The sequence below is a fragment of the Sapajus apella genome, unplaced genomic scaffold (genome assembly GCF_009761245.1).
Source record: "Sapajus apella isolate SASKATOON/1434 unplaced genomic scaffold, GSC_monkey_1.0 scaffold4, whole genome shotgun sequence".
Taxonomy (NCBI): domain Eukaryota; kingdom Metazoa; phylum Chordata; class Mammalia; order Primates; family Cebidae; genus Sapajus; species Sapajus apella.
In genome coordinates, this window is record NW_022436944.1 from 30,497,005 (window position 1) to 30,523,102 (window position 26,098).

General features: G+C 39.3%; 1 protein-coding gene across 5 annotated transcripts in view; it reads right to left on the bottom strand.

Annotated features, from left to right (window-relative positions):
• PPP2R3A (protein phosphatase 2 regulatory subunit B''alpha) overlaps window positions 1-26,098 on the bottom strand; it is a 172,052-nt gene that overhangs the window by 127,444 nt on the left and 18,510 nt on the right. For 4 of the 5 annotated variants that reach the window (XM_032265751.1, XM_032265727.1, XM_032265745.1 and 1 more), the window contains one exon: window positions 10,878-11,061. The exons of the other annotated variant lie outside the window; for it this stretch is intronic. The gene's annotated coding sequence lies outside the window, so the exon portion shown is untranslated. The remainder of the gene's footprint in view (window positions 1-10,877; window positions 11,062-26,098) is intronic. 5 annotated transcript variants of the gene reach the window in all.

Below are 26,098 nucleotides of genomic sequence, written 5' to 3' on the forward strand. Positions count from 1 at the left end.
CTGATACTCTTTTATCTCTTTGTGGTTTTCCTCAGGTGGGTCACATCTCATTCTTCTTGTCCTCCAGTATCTTAGCTTTGTTGCTATATAAATGGATCTTAACCTGTTGTCTCATCCTCCACTTCCTTGTCTTCAAATCTCAAGTGGTGGTTTACATAAAACTATAAAACTAGAGATCACACAAGGTAAATGAAGCTGAATTGGAAAAAAACTCCACAGTAAGGAGATGACTAGTAATTCTTAAATGAAAATATAAAAAAGACAAAGAGGAAAAATGTTATAGAACAAAAGATGAGAATATGGTCACGCTACCTTTTCAAGAGATGTATATCCAAAACACAGGGAAGAAACAGCCCTTTTTAGAGAAGTCCAAGATTTTGAAAGGGCTTTTGGGTAAAGATAAAAGGAAAGGTAACCACAAAGGATAGTGTTGAGAAAGTATAGTAGGAAAACTATATGAGAGATTGGGATTATTTCCTCGTCCAGTTATAAAACTGGTCCAGAGGCAAAATACATAAATGTTGGAAAACTTAAATATCCAAATGCTTATTAAAACATGTGTCCAAAAATTGTTTTTTTTTTTTTTTTTTTTGAGAAAATTTTTTGTCTGTCTTGCCTAGGATAGAGTGCAGTGGCGCCACCTCAGCTCACTGCAGCCTCTGCCTCCTGGGTTCAAGCAATTCTCCTGTCTCAGGCTCCCAATAGCTGGGACTACAGGCATGTGCCACCACACCTGGCTAATTTTGTATTTTTAGTAGAGATGGGGTATCACCATGTTGGCCAGGCTGGTCTCGAACTCCTGACCTCAGGTGATCTGTCTGCCTTGGTATCCCAAAGTTTCGGATTACAGGCATGAGCCACTGCGCCTGGCCAAAAAAATTCTTAACTTGACATAAAAACTACTTTTCTCTAAAATTTGAAAAAACAAAGAGGGGAAGTATTTCTCTAGTTCTGAATATAACCAAAACAACTAGTCAACAAGGTAATGTAACAGAAAGTACAATAAAGTATTCCTGTTATATTGGAATTTGAAACAGTTAAGGAAGGAAAAACACTGGCTAAAGTCAGACATGTGCTGTCCAATAAAACTTCCTGCATTGGTGGCAATATTCTTTATCTGCACTATCCAATATGGCACATTAGCCACATGGTGCTACTGTGCACTTTAAATGAGGCTAGTGCAACTGAAGAATGGAATTTTGATTAAAAAAAAAAACTTGAAACTTTGAAATCATGTTAGACTCACAAAGAAGTTGAAAAAACAGCACAGAGAGTTCCTGTGAAGTCTTTCCCCAGTTTCCCCCAATGATGACACCCTACATCACCATAGTACAATGATCAAAACCAGGAAACTGCTATTGGTACTATCGACTACAGACCTTATTTGGATTTTACCAGTTTTACATGAACTCACCCTCTTTTTTTCTCCCTCTTTTCCTTGTATAATAACTACTGCCACAATCAGAATACAGAACTTTCCCATCAACCCCTAAGAAATTCCTCATACTACCCTTTTGTAGCCACACCCTCATCCTGCCCATAATTCCCAGCAAACACTGATCTATTCTCCCCCACTATAATTTTGTAATGTAAAAAAATGTTTTACATATGCAGTCATACAGTATGTAATGTTCTGAGACTGGCTTCTTTCATTTAATGTTTCTGAGATTCACTCACATTACCACATGTATCAACAGTTCATTCCTTTTTCTTGCTGAGTGGTATTCCATTTCATGGATCTATCACTGTTTACCCATTCACTCATTAAAGGGTATTTATGTTGTTTCCAGTTTTGGCTTATTACAAACAAAACTGCTATGAATATTAGTGCAGAGGCTTTGTGTGAATATAGTTTCCATTTCTCTTGGGTAAATACAAGTGTGAATGCTGGGTTCTATAGTAAGTATATCTTGAACCTTATGAACTGCCAAACTGTTTACCAGAGTAGCTATACAATTTTACATTCCCACCAGTATCATATGAAAGACCTGGTTGATTCCACATCTTCGTCAGCATGTGGTACTGCCAGTATTTTCTATTTTAGCCATTCTAATTGGTGTGTAAGGATATCTCACTGTGGTTTTAACTTACAGTTCCTTAACAGCTACTGATATTGAACATCTTTTCATGTGCTTATTGACCAGCCCATGTCATCTTTGGAGAGGTACCTGTTTAAATCTTTGGGCCATTTTAATCAATCTTAATTAAAATACCCACATGAAGTTAGTGGCTACCATTTGAGAGAGTATAGCTTTATTTATTTATTTATTTATTTATTTTTGAGACGGAGTCTCGCTCTGTTGCCCAGGTTGGAGTGCAGTGGTGTGATCTTGGCTCACTGTAACCTCTGCTGCCTGTATTCAAGCATTTCCCTGCCTCAGTCTTCTGAGTAGCTGGGATTACAGGAATCCATCATCATGCCCAGCTAATTTTTGTATTTTTAGTAGAGATGGAGTTTTACCATCTTGGCCAGGCTGGTCTTGAACTCCTGACCTCGTGATCCACCTGCCTTGCCCTCCCAAAGTGCTGAGATTACAGGTGTGAGCCATTGTGCCCAGCCAGAGAGTATGGTTTTAAATAATGAAGCAGCTTTCAGAAATTCTTTAAAAGAAAATATGAAGAAAAAGATATGGCAAAAATGAACACTGCTGAGTGTTAAAAATAAAATCTGATGAACTTTTCATTAGCCATCTTACTGAGAAAGAAAAAGGGGATGGGGGCAAGAGTTAAAGAACAAATCAGAAATTTAGGTCTTTGAGTATGTTTTGAAAGGATATCAACAGTAGAAAACCAAACCCCAAAGGAGTGCCACCAACTACATATGAGAAATTTTGAGTCTAAAATCATTTGATTAAAAAAAAAATGCCAAAGCATCAAAGATTACTTTCCCTGGTATTTCACACCTATGGGTGTCAAACTCTGCCTTTTTATTCAGACCATAATTCAACTGATGTTCAGTTAATCAGATGGAATCTTAGACATGGAATCAAATCCAACTATTTTCAATCAGAGATCCAACCTAACTTGGAACCACAATGCTATTCTAAGTCTAAGAGAAAGCTAGACTGCATGGGTTTGAATTCCAATCCTGCGAGTGTGGCCTAATATAAGCTGATTAACCTTGTCAGTCTGTTCCAACTGCAAAATGGAGAGAATAATAATAACCATCTCATTAAGATTAAGTTAACATATGTCAGATGCTTACAACAATACCTAAGACACAGGAAATGCACAATAAATATTATTGCTGTTATTGCTCTAATTCACTTATCAAACATTTCCTATTCTGTGCCAGATCCTGGGAGAATGATGCCAAATGACATATAGTGATGGTCTTCAGAGTGCTCAATGTTTAATGAGGGCAGGGATAGAAGCAAGCAAGCACAGCAGCTATCAGGAGTGAGGGAAAATTTCTCCCATTTTGCTCCCACAATTAATAAATGTTCTTTTCAGAAAAGTTGTATTCACAAGTAGAAATGAACACTGTTGATATTCTTATGAATATACTTTAACTTTCTCTTATGAAAAATTATAAATGTATTTTTTTTACAAAATTTGGACCATACTATAGCTTACTTCCATGTCAAAATAGACATAAATCATTTTAATGAAAAAATAACATTCTATCATATAAATAAAATAATTTATTGGCCATCTGTTATTGCTGAAGATTTAGGTTATTTACTGTTTGTTTTCAAATAAGCAGTGATAAACATTCTTTTACATATACTTTATATAGCTATATTTTCTTAATAGTAAAATGCTGAGTCAAAAGGTATGTATGTGTATATACTTTTTCAAAAAAGGTCATTAGATACGTAGCACCAATCTAGGAGAGAGCCTGTTTCTGCATGTTTTCCTGGACTGATTCCTCTCTTTAAATTTTTTGTAATCTGATTGATGAAAAAATGGAAGTACATTGTTTTAATCATCATTTCCTTGATTGGTGGTAAGCCTGAATATCTTCTCAATCACCTATTAGACATTTTGTCATTGTTCACTTGTGAAGCCCTTCTTCACATCCTTTGTCTGTTTTGAGAGGGAGCATCTAAACCAGACTGAGGAGTCAAGAAAAGCTTCCCAAAAATATAGCAATGTAGGTACATAATTTTGAAGGGTCAATGAGAGCTACTTAGACAAAAAGGAAGGGAAGAATACTCCAGGTAGAGGGAAACATGTGAAGGCAGAGAGACAGAACACAACACCGTGAGTCCCGAAGTACAAGCAGTTCCAACTAGTTTCACTGGGGGGAGCGTAGAGACAAGCAAGAGGGCAGAAAAAGAGAGCAGCAGGCACTAAACCACAGTTGGCCTTGTATTCTTAAACTAAGGAGTCTGAACTTTGTTCTGAAAGCTATGAGAAAAACAAAGACTTTTAGGCTAGAGTAACATGATGAGATTTGTTATAGAAAGATCACTGTAGCACTTGAGAGAAGGATAGATAGAGAGGAACCAGATTAAAGACTTAGAAATCAATTAGGAGGTTATTATAAAAATCCATGGAGGAAGTGATCAGAATCTAAACCAAGTAGGTGACAGTAATAACAGAGGAGGGCACCGATTAGATTAGCCCAAGAATCCACAGAACAGCAGGAGGGGAAAGTGACAGGGAGGAATCTTGGGTTTCTGGCTTAAGTACTGGGAGACTTGTCTTGCTACTCCAAAGACACGCTTTTTGTTTTTGTTTTGTGGAGAAGTTAGAAGAACAGTTAGAAGGAGCCTAAGAAAGAGAAAAAGATAAGAAAACCAGGAGAAAGCAGTTTTATGGAGACTGAAAAAGGGACTTTCCAAATGGAGGTCTCTAGCATTGGATGTTACTAAGAGGTCAAGGAAAAACAAAAACTGGATTTGCCAAAATGAAGGTTGCTGGTACCCTTATCAAGTGCAATTTCAGGGACTTGGTGTCAAAAGAAGTGGTGTAGGTAGACCAAATTTTCCATTAGTTTTTTTGCTAAGAAAAGGGGGGCTATAAAATGTCAGCTAGAAGAGAATGGAGACACGAATTTTTTCTTAAAGGATAGAAGATATTTGAGCTTGTCTACATGTTAAAGGGAAAGATCCAGCGGAAGCTTTGAGGACACAGGAACTAGTAGCCAAAGCCCTGGTGAGGGGATTAGTCTCAGAGGAAGGTGGATACCTTTCCCAGTGAGGCAGGAGGAAAGAAACCAATTTATAGATGGAAGAAGAATATAAGGAATTTTTTTCCATGACAGCTTCAATTTTTCTCAGTGAAACTGAAAGCAAATTATTTATTAAAGTTTAGGGGACAGGAGAGGTATTAAGGAATTTGGGAAGATAGTGAAAATCTGAAATAGATGAAAATAAGGAGGTATCTGATTAGGAACAGGCAAAAGTAAGGACAGATCCTGAAACATTCAGCAGGATTGATGTAGAAGCAGAGATAGTACAAATGACTGGATTGATCCAGGGCTTCTCATGAAGGCCGGAATACAAAAATAGCAGCAGCAAGAGATTCAAGTAGGTATAAGTACTCACAGGAGAAGTATGAGGTAATATGTTTATTGACTGAATAATGTTGACCAGGAAGGAGCAAAGGAGAGAAAAAGTCCCTTAGTTTACTAAAAATCTCCCACTAGGATGACATCTGTTTGTGCAATACACTTTGACTCTAATTGTTAGATTAACCAACAAATATTTCTCTGCATATTAGTGGAGACTTCATTAAATCATTTGAGATGTAGACAGTCTATTTTTTCATCACACTTCTTTTAAAAGTTGATAAAGATAAAAGTGCCTCTGCTAACTTTAAGCAGAATAAATGTGAAGACAAGAAAACTCGAAGTGGAAAAGAAAGCCTTAAAAATTTTCACACAAAAAAGCAGTATTTTAGAAGAAAAGTTTGGTTATAAACACATTTTTAAAAAGCAGCAGTCTTTAAGTAATAGGTACAAAGAGAAAGTTTTTAGTGCCAGAATCACATTAGTTATTGAGCTACAGTATTTTTCAATTCTAAAATACATTTTTGGGGACATTTTAGCATCACTGAAATGGAATACATCTTAGTTGGTAGCATCTTAAAATCCCTATTGGCCAGGCAGAGCTGTGACACGGTTGTCATTTATTGAACACACTCTAGTAAGATCAAGAAAATGCCATAAAAAAAAATGCAGAATGTCTTGGCAGAAAATTCCCAAAGATCATAGCAGAAGACTCTTTTAAGAAAGGCTTCGGCTGGGTGCAGTGGCTCACACCTGTAATCCCAGCACTTAGGGAGGTTAAGGCAGGTGGATCATGCGGTCAGGAGATTGAGACCATCCTGGTCAACATGGTGAAACCCCATCTCTACCAAAAATATAAAAATTAGCTGGGCATGGTGGCATGTGCCTGTAATCCCAGTTACCAGGGAGGCTGAGGCAGTAGAATCGCTTGAACCAGGCAGTCAGAGGTTGCAGTGAGCCAAGATCGTGCCACTGCACTCCAGCCTGTCGACAGAGCAAGACTCTGTCTCAAAAAAAACAAAAAAAAAAAAAAAAAAAAGAAAAAGAAAAAGAAATGCTTCACCACTAAATACTCTGGATGGCTGAGAAAGAAAGCATGAACATAGGTGGCTCTAAATTAAAAAGTGATTTTAAAGAGTTTGAATCTGAATGGAAGAAATTCTAGAAATATTTTAACCAATTATTTCCACTGCATTTTATTTATGTATGCACAAGAGTGATACATAATTAAAAATATCTGTCAGGCTGGGTGCAGTGTCTCATGCCTATAATCCTAGCACTTTGGGAGGCCAAGGTGGGCGGATTACCTGAGGCTAGGAGTTCACAACCAGCCTGGCCAACATGGTGAGACCCCATCTCTACTAAAAATACAAAAATTAGCTGGGCATGGTGGTGCATGCCTGTAATTCCAGCTACTCGGGAGACTGAGGCAGGAGAATGGCTGGAACCCAGGAACCGAAGGCTGCAGTGAGCTGAGATTGCACCATTGCACTCCAGGCTGGGCGACAGAGTGGGACTCCGTTTCAAAAAAAAAAAAAAAAAAAAATCTGTCAACATAAGTCCATAGAACTCTTTCAATAATTCTATCATAGTCAATAGCGTTTTTTCTTTCTTAATGGCACATGAAATAATGAGTGTTTTATAATCTTTATATAAAATAGAAAAAATTTCAATCCAAGGCTGGGCGTGGTGGCTCATGCCTGTAATCCTAGCGCTTTGGGAGGCCGAGGTGGGTGGATCACCTGAGGTCAGGAGTTCAAGACCAGCCTGGCCATCATGGTGAAACTCCATCTTTAAAAAAAGAAAAGAAAAAATTTCAATCTAAACATCTGTTATAGTCTACCTTATGCCCCTAGTAAAACAGACTACTTGGGAAATCATAATTGTTCTGAATGTGTATATTTACGCCACCTCAGGTCTGTGGCATGCTGCCAGCCCCACCCCCCAGGCCTTTGGTCTTTACTGGTCGTTTCATTTACGCAAAAGGCCAGAATCTGTTTTCCTAATTTCTGGCTAAGTGGTTCACATGCATCTTTAGAGTTCATTCAGCAAATATTTATCAAGCACTTACTATTACCATCGCTTTAAGCAGATTACGATTACTCTAACAAGTACTTTCCAGAGACTCTGGAAAATTCCACAATAAACTGCTATGTGGCAATTCCTAATGAAGTAGATCTGCTATGAAAAAAAAATTTAGAAGCAGCAGATAAGAAAAGTTAGGATGGAGAAGCACTGGATTTTGAAAGATAAGAGCCTTATCAGGTAAAACTGGGTTGGACTGGGCCTTGTAAACAAAAAGGAATTCTATGAAGGAAGAAGAGATAGGAAAAGGCTTGTGTGTTTGCAGAAGTATTAAGCAGTGTGGTATTGGTAAGGTTGAAAATGTACAGTATGGGTTTCACAGTTTTAAGGTCTCCTCCAAACAAGAAGAATGAGAAACAGGAATGCAAACTCCGTCTTCAAAAACCTAGGAGACACCTGTAATCCCGGATCACTATATATGAAGACAGAAAGGAGAAGTAGGAATGGTAAGTGACTTAGTTTACTGATGGCAAGCAAACCAATTCACCTTGCACAACCCAAAGAAAGGCAAGGTTTGTTGGTAGCAGGTACCACAGAAAATGGAGTAGGGTAGAGGACTGAACATAGGGGGACTATTTGAAAGCCATCTGTAAAAGAATAGTTAGGTCTCCCTACCCCCACTCCACAAACTCAGAAAATCATCCTTCTTTCACCCTGCTGAAAATAGAAAGTTTATGTGCTGAGAGGAAAAAGCTGAGCCAGAAAAACACCATCAGGGGCATCAGACAAAGACAGCGGTAAAGGATTGAAAATAAAAGAGGACCAGAAACCAGGTCACCAAAAACCAGGCTTACCAATTCCAGCTCCTAGGCCCCACTGTGGATTAAATAATCTTTTTCTGGAGGAACAGAAATATCATCTACCTACATGATCACCTTACAGCGAAGCCCACTAATTGACAAATGCTGCCCACGAACACAGAGCTTCCCCTCAGCTTTTTAAAGCTTCACTTTTATTCTGAAATCAACTTTACTGATAATTTACATACAATAAAAACATATTAAGTATGCAGTCCAATGAGATTTGACAAGAGCCATGTAACCACTGCCTTAAAAAAGAACATTTTTAAGACCACAAAATTATCTCTAGGCCCTTTCCCAATTTCCCTCACCCACAATATCCAACAACCATGGATCTGATTTCTATTACTATAGATAAGTTTTGCCAGTTCTAGATCTTCATATTAACATAGTTATATATGTACTTTTTTCTCTCTGGTTTCTCTCATTTAGCACTTAGTTTTGAGATTTATCCATTTTACTATCTGTTATCAGTTGTACATTCCTTTTTACTGCTGAGTAGTATTCTACTGCATGAATATACCAGAATGTGTTTTATCTATTCAAAAAATGGATAAAACACATTCTGGTATATTCATATAGCTCATGGACATTTGAGCTGTTTCTAGTTTGGGTTATTATGAATTAAAGCTACTATGAACAATCAAGTAAAAATCTTTTTGTGGATTTGTGTTCATTTCTTTTGGGTAATCAACAATAGAATTACTTCATCATGATAAATGTACATTTAACTTTGTAAGAACCTGCAAAACTGTTTTCCAATGTGGTTCTACCATTGTATACCCTTAGCAGAGGCACCTGAGAGCTCTAGTGGCTCTGCATCCTTTCAGATACTTGTCAATTTTAGCCATCTTAATGAGTGTGAAGTGGTAACCCACTTCGGCTTTAATTTGCATTTCCCTGCTGACTAATGATGTTGACTATTTTTTCATATGCTTATTAAAAATTCATAGATATCTTCTTTTGTAAAGTGTCTATTCAGAATCTTTTATTACTGAATTCTAAGGGTTCATTTTATATGTACATTTTAAACACAGGTCCTTGGCTGGACACAGTGGCTCAGGCCTGTAATCCCAGTACTTTGGGAGGCTGAGGTGGGTGGATGATGAAGCCAGGTGTTAGAGCCCAGCCTGGCCAATGTAGTGAAACCCTGTCTCTAAAAAACAAAACAAAACAAAACAAACAAAAAAACCCCACAGACATTATTTCCTAGTCTGTGGCTTCTCTTTCCATTTTCTCAGCAGTGGCTTTTGAAGAGTAGGAGGTTTTAATCCTGTGAATTAATTTTCATCAATCCAATTAATGATTATTTTCTTTTAGAGTTAAAACATTTGTATATACTACCTTAAGATCTTTGCTTATCCTAAGGTCATAAGGATTTTCAATGGTTTTATAGTTGAAAAGAATGAAACGCTTTCCTCTCTTGACTCCTGGGACATATTTGTCTGGTTCTCCATCTGCCCTTTGAAAATTCACTGTCTGTCTCCTTTCTTGCATGTCTCTTCTTGTACCCTATGTGCCAGCCTTCCTCAGAGTTTTGTCCTTTGCCCCCTTTCGCATCCTACATATGCTCAATCTTGTCCACTCTTGTGGCTTTAAAACCTTTATCTGGTGCTTCCTCTCAAATATTTAATTCCTGTCTCTTCACTGCCAAGTATATCCAACTACATGGGGAATATTTTCTCCTGAATGTCTACTGAATCCCATGACTGAAGCTGAATTCATCTCCCTGCAAACATCAGAGATACACTTTTCTGGGTGTCTCTCCCCAATTTCATGGAGAAATTTGGGAAGTTAATATAATCTTAAACATTAATGTAACGATGGAAATTGTAGAATGGTGTTACACATACTTTGTTGCTATTTATTTGTTCCACTTCAGGAAACATCTGGAGCAGAGTATGAGGTAAAGAAATTCCACTGCTTATCTCAGCTAATGAAAGGGTTCAAGAAGAAATGATCAATGTCAATCATAGACAAAAGACAGAGTTGACTGAATGTCCATGTCACTTAGGTGGATCACTTGAAGACTGAGAGCAGAAAAAACTAGAAAATTGTCTCAAAAACTTTTTTATTTAACAGAGTACACAAGGTGTCATGATTCAGAGCTAATGAGTCATTTAGAAATAATAAAACTATTACTTTGCCTGGAAAACATAGGCAATGTTGGGTCGATGACTCAGTGTGGAAACTGCTTCCAACAGAACAGTTTAAAGGAATACCAAAAGTGTACTGTAAGGCCTATTTGTGGAACAAAAAAGGAGACCTGGAATATTTTATTTGTTGTGTCCACTTCAAAAAGAGTTGAGAAATTTAAAATAAAATAAATAAAAATTAATATAGTTGAGAAAATAAAACATCTCTTACAGAAAAGATTTTCTGATGCTCAAAGAAATGGTACACATGGGTATCAAAGAACAATTAATGCTTTAGGTTTAGGGCTAATGTCTGAATGAGGCTAAGGGTAATATAAAAACATACAGCAGTAGACCTGATTTGAGCATATGGGAATTAGGAAGTACTTAAAAACTTACTTTTATTTTTACCACAGTAGAGAAACAGAAAATGTGGCTGAGGGGAAAAATCACCAGGTGAGCAGTCAGGAGCTCCTGATCTCAGCTTCTGCATTGACCAGCTCGGTAACTTGGTCAAGTCACTTCTCTCACTGGGATTTCATCTTTTCGTCAGGAAAAACAGGATGAAAGATGGCTCTGGGGCCTAGAGAAAAGCAAAATTTGTTTTTTCTTGGTTTGAATTAGGAAAGGGCTACATTTGCCAGAAAACTATTTTGTATTATTTGATATCGGAAGTATAAAAAACTGGCTATTAATTTTTAATGCATGTAATTTGCAAAGTTACTGATTTCTCTGAGAACTATTCCAAAAGGAATACCTGAGGTTAAATTTTTACCATTTTCTAACATAAAAAAATTCTTTATTATGTATTCCAAAATATCACCAATAGTTTTTGTTTCTGTCTAGCTGTATTTTAAGTTACTTTAGTTCACACAATTTCCTTTTCCAAGTATTTTTCTTATTTTGGAGGCAAACATATAAAAATCAGGTAACATTCTATAGGCAAAATACATTTAGGCAACTTAGAAGAACACATGTATTTTACAACACAGTTTAATAAACATTGAGTCCCACCACAGACCAGGTACCCTTCAACATAAAGAACTATGAACTCTATGGTTCTGCCTTAAGCAGCTCACAGTCTGAGTAAGCATGAAAGTGGATACATAACCTTTAGGCAAAAGAAGGGCACACCAGAGAGGTTATCTGCCAAACCCAGTCCTGGAATAAAGAAGTAGTAGTTGGCTGAAGAAAGGGAAACATCCTGTGAGAAGAGGGAGCAAAGTAGAAAGCAGTATGGGATGTGTGAGAGCTAGCAGGAATCTGGTATTATTTGAGTGTCAAGTTTGAAGACAGGCTTCCAGGAGCCAAAGCTGAAGGAGTGGGGCAAAGACAAGACAGCATCAGAAAGCCCCTGGGAGGTTACACATTGGAGTTGGGGGAGGAGACAAGGTCAAATGTGCACTGTGGGATATATTACTCTTGTAGCATTGTGGAGGACAGACTTGAGAACACAAGATGAAGCTGGGTAGGCCAGGTAGAAGGCCTCTGCAGAGTTTAGGAGAGAATCAGTAAGGCTACAAATGAAGGGAGCTCAGGGTCTTAAGTGACTAACCACGATCACAAAACTAGAGCAGGATCTGTACACAAGACTTTTATCTTTAAATCCCGTCCTTTTCTAAATTCCTGTACAAGTACAAATTCTGATCAAAGTTAACAAGAAATCGAAATTTATTAACTAAAGTATGAATATATTTTTAAAAGGACTGTATTAGTTTATATTAAGTACTCCAAATTTTCAGAGCATTATAGAAAACAAACAAGGCTTGTTTATAGGAATTCATGAGCTTAAATAATAGGTCAATTCATTTAAGAGACATTTATTGAGCTCCTCCTGGGTCCTGATGAAGATCACATTCTAGGACAATTCCTTTTAGAACATTTTTACATCCTCCTTCCCTTCCCTGACAAGATAGTTTTGATACAAGTGAGCAGAGAGGGTCTTCAGAGTCTCGATTCTAGAGGCTGACCAAGAACTTATTGTAAAAGAAATAGAATCATGAGATCAGGGAAAAGCTGCTTGTGTGGGATGGTAAGAGAAGAATCCCAAAGAATGGTATGGATGGCAGGAAGCTAGAGTAGAGCCTGGACTTGCCTACTCTATTCAATGCAGTTTGGAATTGACAAACCAAAATTATTGTTTTTTCTTTTTTTAAACAAGTTTTAGCCTTTATAAAAGTAATGACCATAGAAATAAGACAAACTGCAGACAAAAGTGAGAGTGATACCAGAGAAATTACAAAGAGGAAAGCAAAGATCACAGCTAGAGGTAGTATCAATGTGAACATTTTTGTAAATATCCTTTTGGGCTTTAAAAATACATATACATATAAACAGTCATGGAGATTTTTGTGCATATAATTTTTAAACAAAAGTGAGGTTAAATTATAGTTTATTGCCTGTTTTTTCTTACACTTAATATAGAGAAACTCCTTTCCCTGAAAATAAAAATCCATAGTATACAATTTATAGACATTGTATGGGCACAGTAAATTTACTCATTTAACTCTCTAGTAAGGCACATTAGGCTGTATGGTAAGTAAGGTACAGAAAGGAAGCAAGCAATGAGCAAATGAGAAAACTGACTTCAGCTGTGGCAGCATTTTGATTATTTTAAAGGTACAAAGAAGGTAAGACATATGGAAGTTCAGGAGGTTTTTGTGTTCCAGACATAGATGAATAATGTCTGAATCTGGAATTCTTTGTGGATGAAGAAGAATTTCCAAGAGGGAAACAAAAAAGGACTGCAACCCAACACATACTATAAATGAAGTAATTTCAAATCTTCACATCTGCAGAACAGATAGATAGAATGTCAAGAAGGCACTGAGACAACTAAAAACAGCGGTTGGACTGCCAGGGAAAAACCAAGTCCCGTTCTAATGAACATCCACAACCACAGCTTTCCAAGGAAGTGGCAGAACTCCCAAAGCATACTCTAATAGAAGGTGTTCTTTCTCATGAGATTCCAGGTGGCTTTAAGACTTCATGTATCCTCTGGGTCTCCACTTTCCCAAGTGTTTGGGTGGGCTCTGTGGGTTACAAACGGTGCTTGTCAGAGTTCCCTTGGGAGCTGCATTTCTTACTGCAACAAAAGCAGCTCTGCTTTTATCTGTTTTAGATATTTGATCTCTAAAAAAAAAGTTTTATTTGAAAAAGCAGTTCCACAGGTGAAAAAGGTTCTTAAAATAACAGGGTGAAAAAAATAACAATCCCCCTTCAGTTTGTTAACCACAAAGGGGAAAATGTAAATATATAATGGAAAGATATGAACATTCCCACCTTAACATGTTAGACAAACTGGGCATCACTGTCTAACACGTTAGACAAACCCATCACATATGGTGGGACAATCACACCATATGTGCCTCCCAAAATGATTCAGTGTGAAGACTGCAGCATCATTGATGGTATTTCCTTACCAAAAATATTTAATTAATCAATGATTTACATCTAATGTCCAATTCCAGAAAATACAGGATATAGAGAAATAAGTTAATACCATGAGGAAGCAGAGAAATTCATGATATGGATCATTCTATAAGATAGCTGGCCTGGTGTCTTCAGTGGGTGGGTTAGGGGAAAAGAAAGCAAAAGGGACACCACATATAAAGGCTCTAAGGTGGAAGCACAGCTTCAATGTTTTAGCAAGAAGGAGAATGCTAGTGTGCTAGATTTTGCTCTTACCTAAGTGAGATGGAAAGCTACTGAGGGGTTTTAAGCAGAGAAATGGTATGAACTGATGTTCTTCACAAAATCATTCTGGCTGTTAGGATGAGAGCATACTACAGGGACAAGAGCAGAAGAGGGAGACCAGAAAGGGGGCTATTAGAATAATCCAGGCAAAAGATGATGCTGGCTTGGACTAGGTTACAGTAGTAGGGGCAGGGTGAAAAGTGGTCAGATTCTGGATATATTTTCGAAGTGGCGCCAGTAGGATACATGAGTGGGTTTTATGGAAAAGAGGGAGGTCAATAATAAATTGATTTTTTAAAAATCTAAGAGTTTTTTAAAAACTGTTTTTTTTCCTTGAACAACTGAAGATGAGAACTGACATTAATTGAGACTGGAAAGACTGAAGAAAGAATAGATTTGTTTGTGAGAGAGGAAGTTGTGGTTGCAAGGAGGATCAATAGTTCAGTTTTTGACATGTTAATTTTAAGATGCCTATTAAGATGTTCAGGTACAGGTGTCCAGAAGGCTGCTAGAGAACTGAGCCTGGAGTTTAGGGGACAGATCTGGATTGACACAAATTTGGGAGTCATAGTTTAAAGTAAAACTAGATGAGATCACCAAGGGATGGAATACGGAAAGTAATGAGGAGATATCCAAAGGCTGAGCCATGGGGCACTTCAAACATGCAGAGTGGCACTGTCCAATGGAACTTTCTGTGATGATGAAATATTTATGTCTGCACCATGCAACAGTAGTCACTTCCCACATGTGGCTATTGAGCACCTGAAATACAGCCAATTGAAATAGCTACATGTAGCTAGTGGCTTCTGTACTAGACAGTACAGATCTAAATTATGGGGAATTGAAGAAGAACCAGCAAAAAAGACTGATAAAAAAATGGCCAGAGAGGGAAGAATTACTGTGATACAATTCTCCATAGGTCTCTTACGTTTCTGCAAATATTGTGGGGCATGCTCTTGATAGTCAGTGATGTGACACATGGCAGTTCCAGACTATCTTTTCAAAGGTGTTTTTATACTGAATAGCTTTGGAAGACAGTGTCTCCCTCCAGAGCAACAGGTTACTGTCCAGCATAATAAAGATAGTATTTCCCTCTGGAACAAAGAGCAGGCTTCCTTATTGTCCATTATAAAAGATTTGGGTTCCCTAAGATCAAGTTTCCCTTCTAATAACACAGCCTTACTGTGTGTACAGGTATCATCTGGCCTCTTCATATTGCTCTGGGGGAACTGGAAATCAGGAAACTAATACAAAAATACTGATACTCTGGTTATGTTACTGCTGTAAGTAATAAACTGTCTTCTGTCTCTGATCCAGAAGTCTCGTGTCTTCTACAATTATACATGAAACTGTGGCATACTAACTTGTTAGTATACAAACACAGTAAAATCTTAGATCCTTCATAGTTCTGGACAAGTATCTCAGAAGCCAAGTAAAGGTGCTTCAAGGAGGAGAAAGTGAGAGATCAACTCTGTTCCTGAATGTTAAGTTAGATAGGTGTTGAGAAATGACAGATGTGGACATCACTGATAACCGAAAAGAACAGTTTTCTTGGAATTATGGAGGAAGAAGTCTGACTGGCTTCAGTTCAAAAAAGAATGGGAAGGGAAAAATAAGCAACAGAACATAGGTAATTAAAAAAAATTTTTTTTTTTTTTGAGATGGAGAGTCTCTGTGGCCCAGGCTGGAGTGCAGTGGTGAGATCTTGGCTCACTGCAATCTCTGCCTCCCAGGTTCCAGTGATTCTCCTGCCTCAGCCTCCCAAGTAGCTGGGATTACAGGCATGTTCCATCACACCTGGATAATTTTTGTATTTTTTTTAAGCAGAGATGAAGTTTCACCATATTGGCCAGGCTGGTCTCAAACCCCTGACCTCGTGATCCACCCGACTTGGCCTCCCAAAATGCTGGGATTACAGGCATGAGCCACTGCACCTGGCCGATACTTTTAAAAATAAGTTTTGCCACGATGTTTATGTGAAATAAGGCAAAAGTTAGAGGAGAAAGCAGAGTCAAGAGGGATTATTTTTAACACAGAAGAAATAAAAGCATATATTCATGTATAGGAGAATAGTAGAAAGAAAAGCTGATGACACAATAGAAAGAATTACAAAGAACTCAGGGTAGTTCTTTCACACTAACAGGAAAGAAAGCAGAGTATATGGATGCTACTGTAGGTAGTGGGTATCTGTGGTGATAAAGCTCTTTCTTGACTCAGTTTCTTAGTGAAACAGCAAGCAAGGCCATCAGTTGAGAGTGAAGAGTGGAGAGAAGATATCCAACATGAAGGAGATTGAAGAAACAGTCATCTAAGAGGAGATGAAAGTGAGAAAAAATGGGTGGAGAATTATACTATAATAGTCAGGCATCATTAAGGATCCACTTGAGGTTATGATAATTAATGTAAGGCAAGTTCAGCAGCATGGTTTTACAGGCATGGAATAGGCAAAGAATTGGATTTAACTGGCTCTGTGGGTTAACCAGGCAAGGCTGCTGAAGGGAAAGAGGGTCAAAGGAATTGAGGATGTATACAAGGGAGAGAAGATAGTGACTAATGATGAAATCTAAGCCTCTACCCCTTCTGTCTCCTGAAATCTTAACCCTTCCACCGAGCCTCGTGGGACTCGAGAGCAGTTATCAGCAAAATCCTCATATTCTTGACCTCTGAAGCTTTCTTCAACTTCCTTTACCTTCATATTTAAATAGAAACTGAACTCTTCCCTGAGAATGCTGCTTTCCCTGTATCCCTTTTAGATGATGACTTTTTCTCCTCCATACTCCTCAAACCATGAGACCTGGTAAGTTCTTTTTCCTTACCACTGATTCCAGATCATTCGCCCTTTGCCCTTTCTAAAAATCCTCTGCTCTGAGTTACATAGCATCTCTACTGCCTGCTATCCTTCCTTATTGCAGTCATTTATGGCTCCCCAAGGTCACTCCCTTTCATTCCTTGAATTTAGCTTCTGGCCGTCACTCCAACACTATTTCTGTCATAAATCTTATTTTTAGTAACCAAACAAATAATTCATCTGATATTCTGTCCTTTTATTCTCTTGACCTTTTTTTCCACAACAATAATAATGCTGATCTTGTTCTCTACCCTCAGCCACTTTATCCCATGGTCATATCCTAAGCCTTTAGAACAACCACACATCTGGAGATGCATCATTTACCAAAAAGTTTACTGTACACCTCCACTGACAGGGTCAAAGGAACGGTTATACCTTAGGTATAAGACTACCCTCTGCAGGAATTCATGCTACCTTCATCAACAGATAAACAGCAAGGAGGAGGGAACTAGGCATGCATCCTCTGATGTTGGGCTTGTGTTCCTTAGGTGGGGAGGAGTGTGTGTGTGTGAGAGAGAAAGAGGGCGAGTGAGGGAGAGAGAGAAACAAAGTGAGAAGGATTGGGGTAGAGACAGAAGTACGTTGCTATGCTGACCCTTCTTGTACTGGGCTCTCAAAGAGAATATTAATATCATTACATCATCATTTAAAAGTACTTATATATGCCAGGTGTATAGGTCCATTTTCACACTGCTATAAGGAAATACCTGAGACTGGGTAATTTATAAAGGAAAGAGGTTGCGAGGGTTTGGTTTTGTGTCCCCACCCAAATCTCATCTTGTAGCTCCCAAAATTTCCAGGTGTTGTGGGAGGGACCTGATGGAAGGTGATCGAATCATGGCGGCAGGTCTTTCCTGTGCTGTTCTCGTGATAGTGAATGGGCCTCACGAGATCTGATGGTTTTAAAAAACGGGAGTTTCTTTGCACAAACTCTTTTTGCCTGCCACTATCCATGTAAGATGTAACTTGTTCCTCCTTGCCTTCTGTCTTGATTGTGAGGCCTCCCCAGCCATGTGGAACTGTAAGTCCAATTAAACCTCTTTTGTTAATTGCCCAGTCTCAGCTATGTTTTTATCAGCAGTGTGAAAATGGACAAATACAGAAGTTTAAAATTGACTCATAGTTCTGCATGGCTGGGAAAGCCTCAGGAAACTTGCAATCATGGTGGAAGGGGAAACAGCATATCCTACATAGCAGCAGGAGAGAGAGGAAATAAAGCTGGAAGAGCTCCTTATAAAACTATCAGATCTCGTGAGGACATACTATCACAAGAACAGCATGGAGGAAACGGCCCCCATGATCCAATCGCCTCCCAGCAGGTCCCTCCCTCAACATTTGGGGACTACAATTACAGGTGAGATTTGGTTGGGACACAAAGCCAAACCATATTACTAGGACTGTGCTGAGTATTTAAATGCATCATCTAATTTAATTCTTATGTCAACATTGAAGTGTTATCTCTATTTTACAGATGAGGAAACTGAGACTTAACAGAAGTTAAAAAATTTGCTCGTTACATACTCGAGAAGTACAAGTGTGATTTGAGCCCAGGTTTCTCTAACATCAAAGCTCTTTTGTCTTACACTATGTCTACATTAAGGCTAAAGGAGCTGGGGTAGTCAGTTCCTAAAACCCTGCTAAATTTCCAGATTTCTTAACTTCTAGGGAAGGAACTCTCAAAACAGGAAAGGAAAGAAGGAAAGAGAAGGAAGGCTAAGGGAAGAGTAGTCAGAAAGGGAAGGAGGGAGAGAAAATCTATAGAGAGGCTCGATCCAAGATGGCCATTTAGGAACAGCTCAGGATTGCAGCTCCCAGTGAAAGCGCAGAGGGTGGGTGGACGCCGCATTTTTATTGCCCACAGACTAGGAAATTCCCAGGCGGAGGAACTCCACAGGTAACCAGCGCGGCTGTTTCGGCCAGCGTGGCTGTGCTGGCCGGCGCGCTGCTTTGCCCCGCGTGGCTGCTTTGTCGGCGCCCCGGAGCAGCGGTTCTCCGTACAAAATACACCGGTCCGGGTGCCCTTTTGGCTGGCAAATGGAGCCACGGAAAGTCGCCCATTCGTCTGTTTAAAAAGGGGACTGAGCAGGGAACCAGGACAGTAGATTCCAGGGCAAAAAAAAAAAAAAGCGCCACAAACCTCAGTGCCGCTGTTTAAGCCAGCGCAGTGAGTGGCCGCAGGGGAAAACAGACCCTGGCGCCTCTTCAACAGGCGACTGGAACACAAACTTAAAAAAGGCTCTGAGGCAGGGAGCCAGGCGATCAGGCTCGGCTGGTCCCACCCCCACAAAAGAACAACAACCAGAAACTCTGGATTGAGAGTTTCACAGCAAGCGCAGCTGAACCCGGGAAGGTCCAGCTCTGTTGGGGAGAGGTGTCCGCCATTACCGAGGCAGCCTGCCATGACGGAGGTAGTTGGTCAATGCTGAGGCAGCCCGCCGTTGCCAAGGCAACCCACCATTGCTGAGGCAGCCCGCTGTTGCCGAGGCAACCCGCCATTGCTGAGGCAGCCCGCCGTTGCCGAGGCAACCCGCCACAGCAGAGAGACTCCGCCTCAACAGAGGTGGGCCACCATCGCCAAAGCAGTTCTAACTACACCCATATAAACAGGACTGCAAGGAAGTTCACTCGGCAGCTGGGCGGAGCCCACAGCAGCTCAGCAAAGCCTCTACAGGCCGACAGTGACTAGGCTGCCTCCTTGCTGGGCAGGGCAGGTCTGAAGGAAAAAAAAAAAGAAGGCAGCAGCATAATGGAAACTCATAAATAAAGCCCTAACTCCCTGGGACAGAGCACCTGGGAACAAAAAGCAGTTTATAAGTTCTGCCGCAGCAGACCTAAACATACCTGCCCAGCAGCTCTGAATGAACAACAGAGCTCACAGCTCACCATTTGAGCTCCTATAAAGAAGTGACCGTCTCCTCAAGCAGCTCCCTGACCCCTATATATCCAAAGAGACACCTCATAAAGGAGAGATCAGATTGACACTAGGCGGGTATCCTTCTGGGACAAAGATAGCAGAAGAAGAAAACTGGTAACAACCCTTACTGTTCAGCAGCTGCTGCAGGTGAACCCCAGGCAAGCAGGGCCTGGAGTGAACCTCAGCAGACCTACAGCAGAGGGGCCAGACTGTCAGAAGGAAAACCAAGAAACAGAAATAACCTCATCATCAACAAACAGAACGTCAATCTGAAAGATTTGAGACCCAGTCTGAAAGCCAGCAACTACAAAGTCGACAGGTGTATAAATCCTTAAAGATGGGAAGAAACCAGCGCAAAAAGGATGAAAACATCCGAAACCAGAACACCTCTCCTCCTACAAGGGATCGCAACTCCTCACCAGCAAGGGAACAAGGTTGGAGGGAGAACGAGTGTGATGAAAAGACAGAATCAGACTTCAGAAGGTGGGTAGTAAGAAACTTCCGTGAACTTAAAGAACATGTTCTAACCAAATGCAAAGAAACTAAGAACCTTGAAAAAAGATTTGACGAAATGCTAACGAGAATGGACAAAATAGAAAGGAATATAAGTGAATTGATGGAGCTGAAAAACGCAACACGAGAACTTTGCGAAGCATGCACAAGTATCAACAGCTGAATTGACCAAGCAGAAGAAAGGATATTAGAGGTCGAAGATCAACTCAATGAAATAAAATGGGAAGGCAAGACTGGAGAAAAAAGGGTAAAAAGGAATGAACAAAATCTCCAAGAAATGTGGGACTATGTGAAAAGACCGAATCTACGTTTGATAGGCGTACCTGAATGCGACGAAGAGAATGAATCCAAGCTGGAAAATACTCTTCAGGATATTATCCAGGAAAACTTCCCCAACCTAGCAAGGCAGGCAAACATTCAAGTCCAGGAAATACAGAGAACACCACAAAGATATTCGTCAAGAAGAGCAACCCCAAGGCACATAATCGTCCAATTCACCAGGGTTGAAATGAAGGAGAAAATACTAAGGGCAGCCAGAGAGAAAGGTCGGGTTACCCATAAAGGGAAGCCCATCAGATTCACAGCAGATCTCTCAGCAGAAACCCTACAAGCCAGAAGAGAGTGGGGGCCAATATTCAACATCCTTAAAGAAAAGAACTTTCAACCAAGAATCTCCTATCCAGCCAAACTAAGCTTCATAAGTGAAGGAAAAATAAAATCCTTTGGGAACATGCAAGTACTCAGAGATTTTGTCACCACCAGGCCAGCTCTACGAGAGCTCCTGAAAGGGGCTCTACACATATAAAGGAACAACAAGTACCAGCTCAACTAAAGGGCAAAACACCCAGCTAGCACCAAAATGGCAGTATCAAATTCGCACATAACAATATTAACCCTAAATGTAAATGGACTAAATGCCCCAATCAAAAGACACAGACTGGCAAATTGGATAAAAAGCTAAAACCCATCGGTCTGCTGTATCCAGGAAACCCATCTCACATGCAAGGATACACAAAGGCTCAAAATAAAGGGATGGAGGAAGATTTACCAAGCAAATGGAGAGCAAAAAAAAAGCAGGAGTTGCAATTCTCATCTCTGATAAATTAGACTTTAAAGCAACAAAAATCATAAGAGACAAAGAGGGACATTACATAATGGTAAAAGGATCAACGCAACAAGAAGAGCTAACGATCCTAAATATATATGCACCCAATACAGGAGCACCCAGATGCATAAGGCAAGTTCTTAACCACTTACAAAGAGACTTAGACTCCCACACAAGAATAGTGGGAGACTTTAACACCCCATTGTCAATATTAGACAGATCAACCAGACAGAAAATTAACAAGGATATCCAGGACTTGAACTCAGACCTTGACCAAGCAAACCTAATAGACATTTACAGAACTCTCCACTCCAAATCCACAGAATATACATTCTTCTCAGCACCACATCACACCTACTTTAAAATTGACCACATAATTGGGAGTAAATCACTCCTCAGCAAATGCAAAAGAACCGAAATCGTAACAAACAGTCTCTCAGACCACAGTGCAATCGAGTTAGAACTCAGAATTCAAAAACTAACCCAGAACCGCACAGCTTCATGGAAACTGAACAACTTGCTCTTGAATGTTGACTGGATAAACAACAAAATGAAGACAGAAATAAAGATGTTCTTCGAAACCAACGAGAATGAAGACACAACATACCAGAATCTCTGGGACACATTTAAAGCAGTCTCTAGAGGAAAATATATAGCAATATGTGCCCACATGAGAAGCAAGGAGAGATCAAAAATTGACACCCTATCGTCAAAACTGAAAGAGCTAGAGGAGCAAGATCAAAAAAACTCAAAGTCTAGCAGAAGACAAGAAATAGCTAAGATCAGAGCAGAACTGAAGGAGATAGAGACACAAAAAACCCTTCAAAAAAATCAATAAATCCAGGAGCTGGTTTTTTGAAAAGATCAACAAAATAGACAGACCACTAGCAAGATTAATAAAAAAGAAAAGAGAGAATAACCAAATTGATGCAATAAAAAACGATGAAGGGGATATCACCACAGATTCCACAGAAATTCAAACCATCATCAGAGATTATTACAAACAACTCTATGCACATAAACTAATAAACCTGGAAGAAATAGATAAATTCCTGGACACTTGCCTCCTCCCAAGCCTAAACCAGGAAGAAGCCGAAACCCTGAACAGACCCATAACAAGGTCTGAAGTTGAGGCAGCAATTAAGAGATTACCACCCAAAAAAAGCCCAGGTTCAGACGGGTTCACAGCCAAATTCTACCAGACATACAAAGAGGAGCTGGTACCATTCCTTCTGAAACTATTCCAAACAATACAAAAAGAGGGAATTCTTCCCAAATCATTTTATGAAACCAACATCATCCTGATTCCAAAACCCGGCAGGGACTCAACAAGAAAAGAAAACTTCAGGCTAATATCCATGATGAACATAGATGCAAAAATCTTCAATAAAATACTGACAAGCCGATTGCAACAGCACATCAAAAAGCTTTTCCACCACGATCAAGTAGACTTCATCCCGGGGATGCAAGGCTGGTTCAATATACGCAAGTCTATAAACGTAATTCACCACATAAACAGAACCAAAGACAAAAACCACATGATTATCTCAATTGATGCAGAGAAGGCCTTTGACAAATTTCAACAGCCCTTTATGCTAAAAACCCTCAATAAGCTAGGTATCGATGGAACGTATCTCAAAATAATAAAAGCTATTTATGACAAACCAACAGCCAATATCACACTGAATGGGCAAAAACTGGAAGCATTCCCCTTGAAATGTGGCACCAGACAAGGATGCCCTCTCTCACCACTGCTATTCAATATAGTATTAGAAGTTCTAGCCAGAGCAATCAGGCAAGGAAAAGAAATAAAGGGCATTCAAATAGGAAAGGAGGAAGTCAAATTGTCTCTATTTGCAGACAACATGATTGTATATCTACAAGACCCCATCGTCTCAGCCCCAAATCTCCTGAAACTGATAAGCAACTTCAGCAAAGTCTCAGGATACAAAATCAATGTGCAAAAATCACTTGCATTCCTATACACCAATAACAGACTTAAAGAGAGCCAAATCAAGAACAAACTTCCGTTCACAATTGCCACAAAGAGAATAAAATACCTAGGAATACAACTAACAAGGAACGTAAAGGACCTCTTCAAGGAGAACTACAAGCCACTGCTCAACGAAATAAGAGAGGACACAAACAGATGGAGAAACATTCCATGTTCATGGTTAGGAAGAATCAATATCGTGAAAATGGCCATACTGCCCAAAGTAATTTACAGATTCAATGCTATCCCCATCAAGTTACCAATGACCTTCTTCGCAGAACTGGAAAAAACCACCTTAAACTTCATATGGAACCAAAAGAGAGCCCGCATAGCCAAGTCAATTCTAAGCAAAAAGAACAAAGCGGGAGGCATCACACTACCGGACTTCAAACTATACTACAGGGCTACAGTAATCAAAACAGCATGGTACTGGTACCAAAACAGAGATATAGGCCAACAGAACAGAGGTCTCGAAGGCAACACAACATATCTACAACCATCTGATCTTTGACAAACCAGACAAAAACAAGCAATGGGGAAAGGATTCCATGTTCAATAAATGGTGTTGGGAAAGCTGGCTAGCCATGTGCAGAAAGCAGAAACTGGACCCCTTCCTGACACCTTACACTAAAATTAACTCCAGAAGGATTAAAGACTTAAACATAAGACCTAACACCATAAAAACCCTAGAAGAAAATCTAGGCAAAACCATTCAGGACATAGGTGTAAGCAAAGACTTCATGACCAAAACACCAAAAGCATTGACAACAAAAGCCAAAATAGACAAATGGGACCTAATCAAACTCCACAGCTTCTGCACAGCAAAAGAAACAGTCATTAGAGTGAATCGGCAACCAACAGAATGGGAAAAATTTTTTGCAGTTTACCCATCTGACAAAGGGCTGATATCCAGAATTTACAAAGAACTAAAACAGATTTACAAGAAAAAAACTAACAAGCCCATTCAAAAGTGGGCAAAGGATATGAACAGACACTTTACAAAAGAAGACATACATGAGGCCAACAAACATATGAAAAAATGTTCATCATCACTGGTCATCAGAGAAATGCAAATCAAAACAACATTGAGATACCATCTCACGCCAGTTAGAATGGCGATCATTAAAAAATCTGGAGACAACAGATGCTGGAGAGGATGTGGAGAAATAGGAACACTTTTGCACTGTTGGTGGGAGTGTAAATTAGTTCAACCATTGTGGAAGACAGTGTGGTAATTCCTCAAGGACCTAGAAATAGAAATTCCATTTGACCCAGCAATCCCATTACTGGGTATATATCCAAAGGATTATCAATCGTTCTATTATAAAGACGCATGCACACGTATGTTCACTGCGGCACTGTTTACAATAGCAAAGACCTGGAACCAACCCAAATGCCCATCGACGATAGACTGGATAGGGAAAATGTGGCACATATACACTATGGAATATTATGCAGCCATCAAAATGATGGGTTTGGGTCCTTTGTAGGGACATGGATGAACCTGGAAACCATCATTCTCAGCAAACTGACAGAAGAGCAGAAGATCAAACACTGCATGTTCTCACTCATAGGCGGGTGTTGAACAATGAGAACACATGGACACAGGGAGGGGAGCACTACACACTGGGGTCAGTTGGGGGGAAATAGGGGAGGGACGGTGGGGGGTGGGGAGCTGGGGAGAGATAGCAAGGGGAGAAATGCCAGATGTAGGTGATGGCGAGGAAGGCAGCGAATCACACTGCCACGAGTGTACCTATGCAACAATTTTGCATGTTCTGCACATGTACCCCAAAACCTAAAATGCAATAAAATAAATAAATGGGGGGAAAAAAAAAAGAAAATCTATAGAACACCAAAGTTGCTATAGTAACCTGATAGGATGAACAAAAAGGTGGATTTCTGTTAAACCCTAATTTTGTTTTCCAGAAAGTTTGAAAACCTGATAAATTTATTAGAGTAATAAGCTGTGACACATAAAATAGTTATAAAAAGAAAATCATAACATAAAGTTAATAGAGCAAAATTTGCAGGTAGATCTTAAAAAACCAATGAATAATGTTAAGTGCTACCTCTCTCTGAACTTAAGGCTATAAGTATATTGTCAGTCTTTGTAAGTATAATTAAGACAACGAGCTTGTTCAATAATATAACTGACTGGGACACAATTAAAAGCATATTCACAAGTGGCATCATATCCAGAAATAGAATTACATGCAAAACATGCCATAAGGCTAAGCATAAAACTTGACTTAAAAAAAAAAAGTGACCTGTGAGATTAAATCAACAAGAGGCAAACAGAAGATGCAGAAGCCTCTAAATGTGGAAGAATAGAAATATCAGGGCAAGACAAAGCAATTTAAAGAAACTTAACAGAAGAGTAAAACACAAGATTTGATTTAGAGAAAACATAAATACTCTGAAAAGAAGAAACTTTTTGAAATAATTTCCATTTATTTGCAAAGTCTTTTTAGTATTAAGCATTTATAAAACTGTTACAGTTTCTCAGGAAGGAAGACGATGGGATTCAGGTGGCTGTGTGATGAATCAG